Genomic DNA, 9,941 nt, shown 5'->3' with positions numbered 1-9,941 from the left:
AGTTGATAACAGTACTGGGACCTTAAATAACACTTATAGATCCCGACAGATGTACGTGAAATCGTGCAAAGTTTAACAAAAAATCATTAAATAAAAATTATTCTATAATAGTTTTTTAAGGATACGAGTCGCCGTTGGTTTTGAGCGAGAAGGCCAGGAAAAACAAACAATATATGACATCGCGATATCAAACTCTAAAAATTCGATAGATTACAAAATATATACTTTGTATTCTATTGTATTTTTAGAATTTTATGCATTCATAAAATTATTCAAGGCAAAGAAAAAAAAAGTTACATTAAAATATATTAATTTTCAAAATCTCCGATAATGGTAAGAAAATTGTGCATTTCTTAAAGCCAATTTTATTTGTTGTCCATTATAAAACACGAAATCACGAACAAAATCGTATGTATGGACACAGTGGTTTTATTTAAAAACTGGCCAGTTTTATTAACATTTCCGCGCCTATATAATATGAAGAAGGCCATAATCACAATCCTATCAGATGTTGAGCGTCATTGTCACAATTTTGTCGCAGTAATCAGTTCAAACGTATTTCCGGACTTCAAATTTTATTTTGATGGTGTTTTTCTCATATTTTTGAAGACATATTTATAGAACGTTATAATATAATTAAATAAATAATTATCTTTTAAAAAATACAACATCATGTCATTTTGTCTGTACCTCCCCTATCAAGTAAAAAAATATAACTATTTATTTTTAGTAAATAATTTTACTATAATTTAATTTCGATAAAATTCTTTTCTATCCGTGGGCTACCTCCCTGTGTTCAAGATGCGTGTGCGTTATATTTTTAGCGCCGCGACGCTCAAAGCTGAACCGGGAAAATGAGAAAAGTGGGGCCCATGGAATCTACTATACTCTATACGTGACGAGGGAATTAATCTGATGCATAATTGATTTTCAATACCTTTTTCACAGTTTACAAAGAAATTGGTTTTTGTTGCACTATATATAACTCAATTTATTTTAGACTCAATTCAAAATAGAAATTTATTCTAAGCAATTCGTTTGCTACCATCTTATTTATTGCTCACTTACAGCGTTTTCTGTAGGTGAAATGTAATGGTTTATTATTCAATGCGATAATTATAATAAATAGTAAACTGTCCGAAGGCAGGACCACAAATTAATGATTCCTTTTATCTCTCTTGTTTATTATTCCTGTTACCATTATTCATTTTTTATTTCCTACTACTGCTTCCATGTGCTTCCTGGTCTTGCGCTTTGACTTTCAGTTTCCTTTTATTTCTCTACTTATTGCTCAATGAATCGATACGCATTTTTTATACTAACTTGCTTTACCAATTCAAAATGCAACATTTTCTTTAAGATTATTTAGGAGTCCGATCGGGTCAAAAAATTACATCCCATTATTCTATGAGGATATTATCACTTTGCATTAAAAAAATAGTGGTTCAGATTTATTCCACAAATGGGTTGCTTATGATTCTTAACTATTAAAATATTATTTATCATTTCTAAATTTTGTATTAAAAACTTTTCATTGAATTTTAACATTAAGACAGTTGAAAAGAGAATGGCTCAAATATCTGCCTACACAAGCTATTCGTAATTGTTATTTATTAATATTATTTTTATTTTTTTGTTTTATTGTAAATAGCAAACTATTTATTTATTATTGCTACTATTATTTTGAATTTTTATTTATTTATTTATTCAATGCTTTTTTCCTTCTTTTTTCGTTAATTATGAATTTAAATACTTTCACTTTCGATTTATAAATTATGAAGTAATCTGGTTTAATTATAGTCTATATTTATTCTATAAATTAGTCTATGCATGATTCTATAAACTATATAAACATTAAAAAATGTTTATCACTCATTAATATTTTTCGTATATAAAATTTTCTGGTTAATATGGGAAATCCCGGACTTACCTACTAATCAGTTTTGTTTATCTTCTTTAATATGCTTAGCCTTCTATTAAATAATTATAGACACTTATTAATCAGGCTTCATATATAAAATTTCATAGTATGTGATAGGTTAGATTTATTCTATAAATTGATTTATTTCTGATTTCACCTTGGCTAATAAAATAATCACTTAAACAATCATCAGATTTGTTTATAAAATTTCATATTAAAAATATGATCGACCAATTTTATTCCATTCGATTTTATCGCCTCATGATTCTGTATTTATTATTAGAATTATATATTATTATATCACCATAATACAATTTCACATTCAAAATCTAGTAGTCTAAATTTATTCCCTAAGTTTCTTTTTAATATGGTTCATCATAACTACTGAAATAATATTTATTATTTACTAATAAGTTTCGTTCAAAAAATGTCACATTAAAATAGTAATTGTATAAATTTTATCTACACAATAGTTTATAGTTATGATTTTATAATACTCTAATGATAATTATATTTATTACTTACTGTTTCTGATCATAAAATTTTGAACTCAAATTTACCTATTTTAATGATTAGTTAATATTTTTGGTCGATCTATCAATCATTGAATTAAAAGTAGTATATTAGAACTTCTTGTTTATTCAAATTGATCTTCTAAATTATATATTTTTCATAGTGCAGTGCAACATCACGTACTTTTAGGGTGTATCAATATTATCGATTGATACTGATCTTCAACAATTCATATAAATTTTTTACTAGAAGTTATTAACAGATTTTTAACAGTCTTTAATATAACTGTATTTGTCGGTATATTTATGTTTGAACCATTTATCAACCGAAACATTTATACCAAGACGATGAAGACTTCATCTAAAAACTAGGCGAATTAATATATCATTTTAAACGTATCTCATACCAACACCGGTTTATATTTACAACAGCAATATTTATATATTCAGTTCATATATTCCTATATGAACCGCGTTTTTACCAAAATATTTATAAAAATTTAGTTTTTTCTTATATAATAAACTTGCTCCTACGATAAAATCAATCAGTGAGTTATATCAACTAATTAGAAATCGTTATTATAAAAAATGTAAATATAAATAAATATAAAAATTTATTTAAATTCATACAAATATAATTTAAACACAATAACAGCCTAAGTATAAAAATACCAAATTCATTGTCAAAATATACATATATACGCTATCTCCTGTTAATTTTTACTGCCACCATACATTTTGGTCTTTATCAAAAGGTCTTTAATTTGTAGTTTTCATTACTTTAGATGAAGACATTAATTCCAACTTTGACATACTGTGTTCGTTTTCTAATGAGGCTAATCTTGCCGCAGGATTTCGGAAAATGGTGCATTTGGCATTTGACCATAATTGTTCAGTTGCTCGAGCATCTCCCCAGAGACCAAGATCATAGGACCACCAGACAATCGTGCTGGCGACAGCGAGTCTCATCTAATGTTAAATTAAATTTTACAAACAAAATTAAATAAATAAAACTCATAGGGACCGATTCTGCCGCATAACAGAAAAATGTTATGACAAGGCCATGTTATGAAGAATTTTCCTTTCTAAATATTGACAAAAGCCATGTGGATGCTGTGCAGTCAGGCGTATTTCTCAAGTTACAGGCAGAAAACCTAATCTAGAAATCGCACAAATGTCAAAAAAACGATCATAGATAACAAGGTGTTTCTGACCCAACTTCATAACATACGAGTGACTTTGCAGTTCATGTGTAAAACGCCTGAATGCACAGCAAATACATGACATTTTTATAGTATTCAGTATGATTCAGTAGCATAATGTTTGGAAGTTGGAGCGTAAGATGGCCTTGCCACAACATTTTTCGGCAGTTATGCGGCAGAATCAGTCCCTTAGTTCGGAAAGGAAATTTTTGAAAAGTTGTTAAATCGGTACGCATTGAAAATTGTGCTGATTTGTTTTGATGTCATTTCAGTAATCGATATATTTTTTAATCAACACAATTTTAGATTCCATCAATATACTTGTGCTGTACTCAAAATCCATATAATTTTATATTTATCAGTAAAATATCAGTAAAATTTTTATGTCACTTGTCATATAGGGGAGCAAGGTGCTACTTGTAACAAGCTTTTTTTAATACGGTCTTCAAAGATACTAAAATATTTTTTGTCTCGATTGGACACGCATAATATTGTTATAGCTACAGACCCGAATGCAATGTACAGAAGTGTGCAGGTCCGTCATTTTAGACATGTATTACAAAATTTTACTATCACAAAATTTTAAATCGCTTTATTTGTGTCGACTAGTTTTAAAATTTACATATTTTTTATTTCGTTTGTAATTTATCAATCCTTGATCATGTATAACCATTTTTATGATTGCTCAATTGTTAGTTATCTTGATTATTACAAAAAAATTACACTTGCGGTTAGTTGGAAGAGAACTTTGGGGCTAGTTGAACCATATAAAAAATATATACAGATTCAGTGGAAGAAGATTGGCTGAAATGTATAGTTTGTTAGATTTGGGCACATGCAAATTGTGTTATAGAAGACACTATATATTTTATTTGTATTTTTATAATAATTGTAGTTCACGTGGATTTTTAGTAAAGATATTAATTATAGCGGACACTATATTTTTGTTTGTATTAATTATAGTTAACATTAATTTGTGAAAAAAATTATTTAGAAATATGTCAATTTTCTTAAAGAATGAATTACCAGAGGTATTATTTGTCGTTTATCGGTCGTTACTACTTGCCCCAGTTAAATGGGTTAAATTGTAATACCGGATTTTTTCTAGAAGATGAATTTGTGAAATTGTGTACAATTATTATGAAATTTTTATTTTTTAGTAACATTGTTATTGGATTGCAAGCTGTTACGACTAGCCCCTACTTTCCCTATATATAAGATTTTTAGTTTACTTATCATATACAGTCATTTCACATCTTGATTTGCAAAGTTCTATAAAACAATTAATAATTTTTTTTCGAATATTATTTGAAAAGTGCTTTATCATCTGAGTTAAAACTATAGTCAGAAAATTTCTGCTTGGATAGGAGAAAATCGGTCGAGCTGAACAAATAACCAACAAAAACATCTTCAAAATGATGATTTTTCGTTTAAATTCACTCGAAATGAATATGTTCATTGACCTTATCGCCGTTATTTTTAACATAACGTTCAATAGTTTGCTATTAAACTCTATTTGGTTTCACTAAATACTAAATTAAATTTTCATAAATTTACTAGCGTTTCTGATTAAATTCTATTATCATTATGCAATAATTTTATACTTATCCTGTTAGGATAACCAGCAAAATTTTAAGAATAGAAAATGATTTCTTTTATATTTATCGCACTTTAAAGGAAATTTATATTCACCGCCATAGAGCCAGTTCGTTGGACCAACGTTTTGGCCCTTGTCTTCCCGTGATTGCCATTCGATTGGCCTTGTTTTCCTTCTGATGTGCAATTGGACAAAGCTTGTTGATGTTTAAGTTCTTCGCCCAAAGATTGAACTTCGCTTTCGCCAGGTTTAGTCATTGCTTCCATCACTAAAGGAGGTGCATGCTCTGGTCGCAAATTTGGCTTAGGACATGGACAGGTAAAGGGACTAGACTAAGAAAGGAATATAATAATCATAATAATAATAATAATAATAATAATAATATTTTGGGCAATTATATTTTTGAGAAATTTGAAGTTGGTTTCAGTATAGATAAAATCTGGTAGTCTGGTACTGATTTGATAGAATTAATATGAATTCCTGGGATCATTCTAATTCACGTCAATTTTATTACTTAAATACTTTACAGATCTGAACAAAAAAAAATTCGTTGTGCTTTTGTGCTTTATTACAACCTTTGTTAATTACTCCAAACTCAATTAATATTGTTAAAAACGTTATCACAGAAATGGCAAAACGTGTGCCAAGAAAATAAGTTATAATTTAATTTAGCATTTTTGGTATTAATTGAAATATTAGTAAACAATTTAGATTTTATGATATTTAATAAAAAGATATTTCAATCAAAATGTAATTTATAAGTCCATACAATAGCAATGAATTAAATCTTTTTTTACTGATGGTATTAATTTCAAATTCGAAATTGAAATTTTTCTTGGTTAAATGCCATTTGTCATAATTAACATATTAACAATGAAATGAATAAAAATTATTGTATAATCGTACAGTATTAAGTATATCTGGTTGGTATTGCATTGTAGAAATGTTTAGTTATTACAAACCTGTAATATATTTACTCAGAAGTTATATTTTTAAAATTAAAAATTAATTGAATTTATTTATAGATACAAGGTCTTAAAATTGAAAATAATAAGATAAATATGATCTATAATAATGGAAATATCAAGTAATCGAACTAAATTGCGTCCTATTCCTAATTTCGTTTGTTTTTTTTAGTGTTACTCTTAATTTCTAAATTTTTTTGCTAAAATTTGGGAAAAATTGTATAATTCCAAAAATTTCTACATTGCTAATTTCATTCATTTGATTTATTTTTGCACACAGAATATAATTTTGTAAAAAATATGTATCAATCAAGAATAAAGTTTTAGTTGTGTCAAATATTCATAATAATAAATAAGGATAAGCAACCTTCTTAACTTAGGGATTCTATTTAAATTTTAAATTTTCTCGCAGGCCAAATTCATTAATCATTTACAAAGCTTTATATGTGCTAATAAACTAATAAAAACTAATAAATCATTATAAAATAAAAATGCAGAATTAAAAAAAATCACAATGCCACTAGAACATAATACATTATAATCTATTTATTAATTCGAGAAAGTTGATACAATCAATGAAATTCTATTTTAGAAATGCTTGGGGGCGTCTTTCAATTACTTGATCGAGTTATAAGGATTTTTGGAGCCGGTCTTCCCCCCCCCCCTTGGTGATACGTGGTGATATATAAAATATTTTTTCCTTACCTATCTACTAACATCACGTATGTATGTTTAGTACCTAGTAAAACGTTAATTTTTTTGATATTTTTGAAAAAAAAAAAGTTTTTTTTAAGTTCATGTTTTGTTATCAAATTCGCTCCTCCCATCCTTTTATGCACCACGTGATTAATGGAGGCTTCTTTGGCGGGCCGAAGAAATATTAAAGGGCCACATGCAGCCAAGAGTTGCTCATCCTTGATTTAAAAATATGTAGGAATATCGGAAAATTAGAGTTTGTAGTTAATTTCAGAAAGTTAATAACTAAAAAGCAAGTCAATTAAATAGTTACACTTTGAAATAATTTTATGATGAAAACATTATACATATGTATATTAGTACCAGTTTATTGAATTTGGTTCAATGAATAATTAGAATAATTTAATTCGTGCTAAGCATCTTACTATATATTACTATAAGATTGTGTATATCATAAGGCAATAATTAGGTACGAAAGCTGAATCTATCTACCTCAACTTTGGGCATATTCTTCAAACAGTCGACCTTAGGTTCGAAAACTTGTGACTTGTCGTACATCAACATTTCGGGCTTAACGGTGGCACCTGCCTCGGATATAGTTTCCCCAACCGGTAAATTATTTGTTCTGCCAAATCTGAATAATTTTGACAAGCTCCATTCTCTAAACGAGTTGGAGATTTTACTACTGGTAGTTTCCAATTTGGTCTCTGCCATGTTTGTTCAATATTTCTTGTTCAAATATACATTTAACCAGCGAATGTGTAAAATAGTCAAAATAAAAATATAAAATTTTGTTGATATTTTAAACGAATACTTCGATTGTTTTTTACGCGATGGTGATAGTCATTTGCGTGGTTTTAAATTTTGACAAAAGTGATCTTGTTTGAAGTTATGGATGCCTAGACAATATTAGATTATAATGTATTCATCTGATGTTTGAGTAAAGTGCACTCATAATCCGTGAACCAATACTGTTTATTATGGAATATAAGGAGCACAGGCATGATTTAGTCAAATATACGTAAGAAATATATTTTATTAAAATTTATCCATTTTTTCTAAATTCGTAAACCCTGGTAAAATTTTATTATATGGCTTGCACCTAATGATAGTTAGTGGTAACGTATTTTTTTAAAATAATTTTACAGATATTGATGAATTAAGGTTACCAAAATTCAAGAGCAATATAATTCACCTCTTTAATTTTATTCCTCTTTTATAAGAATATAGTAAAAACGTGAAATATCGTCTGTAATACTGTTGTTTATATGACGATTTCAAAGAATTATCATAAAAACTGTAAATTCCAGATTATTTAGTAACTTTTATGGTCTTACAATTAATGTTTGTATGCAAATAGTTAGGGTCAGCATAATTAACTTCCCGTAGGGTAAGTTATAGTAATCGCAAAAAAATCGAAAATAAAAATTTTTGCATTTCTCGGCGTTTCAAAGGTTTCTGAATATTTTGGCATACCTTAGAAAAAATGGATGTATGTGTGTGTGTGTGTGTTTGAGTACAAATTTTCGTCGACGATTTCGAGAACACCGATCAACCGATTTAAATAATTAAAAAACATTCGATTTGTACTGATAAGGAGACGTGCTGATTAGTATTTGGTGGAGGCAGGTCTAGTCGTTCCGAAGATACGGGGCAAAAGTGCCAAAAACGGGAACACGCTTTTAAGGAGAACGGATCGTCCGATTTTAAAAATTCAAAAAACATTTTACTTGTATTGACAAGATGAAGAATTGATTAAATTTTCATGAAGGCAGGTCTATCGGTTTTGGAGATCTAATGAAAAAGTAAAACAAAAAGTCATTTGGCGGTCAAAAATGATCATTAGACATATGCACATCAAATTATCAGATATTTTATAGAGATTTTTACAATAAGTATGAATTTTGTTTACATTCCTATGGGTTCCGTACCAATGTTTATCCGTTAGACGGCGACGCGGCGCTTACGCGCTTTGACATTTCGTCTCTATGCAGTTAAAGTAGTACGATTGCTTTGAAAAAAAGTTCAGAATTTCCAAACTATGCCAAAATAAAGAAAACTTTTTTTTCAACAGTTTTTTTTGTTTCTCAAAAATCAAATTTTTTCGAAGTAAATTTTTTTCAAAAATGTTAATTGCTTTTAAAAAAATAATAATTTTTGGTACGGGAAGTTCTAGCAATTTGCCTTAAGACACGACGCCTTAATTGCCTTAAGACAGAATTCCATTCACAGCTAGTTTTACCTAAATTAATTAAGGTAAAATTATGATAACGTATACTACACATATACGTTTTTTTGTTTTATACAGATTTTATTCCAATTAAAATTTTATACAGTATTAAGACATTATAAATTGTAATATATGTATATTTATCAATTCGATATCAATATTCATGTATTGATATCGAATGAATAGTGTAATATATGTGAATCTATCGAATGATATCGATAGATACACATATATTACAATTTATAATGTCTTAATACAGTATAAAATTTTAATTGGAATTAAGTGTATATAATATATATATATATATATATATATATATATATATATATATATATACATTCAAAGATTCAAAAATAAACTAAATTTAAATCTTGTAAAGAATGAAGTTTCATTTATATAAAACCTGAAAATCTATAACAACTATTAAGCAAACGGGCTCTAAATTTAGGATAAAATCATTACATTAGATGGCACATAAAATAATTGATTATTTTGAAATGAAAAATGTTAAGGATCCTACGAAATAAATAACACGATTTTATAAAAAACATTATAAAAAATATTTTTTTTTTTTAATATATGAATCGAGTAATAAAACATTATGAAATTAGATGTACCTATATGTCGTGGTCAGAAATATTTAAAAGCTCATTTCACGTGTTAGAATTCTACGAAAACCACCGTGAGACTTATTTTTTGGCATGCATTTTTATTTTTTTAATTCTTCTTTTGTCTGGATCCCTTTTCGTGGAATTGAATGTGATTGTAAAAATTTGAAAAGAAAAAGTTCATTAACCAAAAATGCAACATATCAAAAT

Source organism: Ctenocephalides felis, unplaced genomic scaffold (genome assembly GCF_003426905.1).
Source record: "Ctenocephalides felis isolate EL2017-DRISC unplaced genomic scaffold, ASM342690v1 CF-g0.4_SCAFFOLD_00845, whole genome shotgun sequence".
Taxonomy (NCBI): domain Eukaryota; kingdom Metazoa; phylum Arthropoda; class Insecta; order Siphonaptera; family Pulicidae; genus Ctenocephalides; species Ctenocephalides felis.
This window is presented reverse-complemented; position numbering follows the sequence as displayed.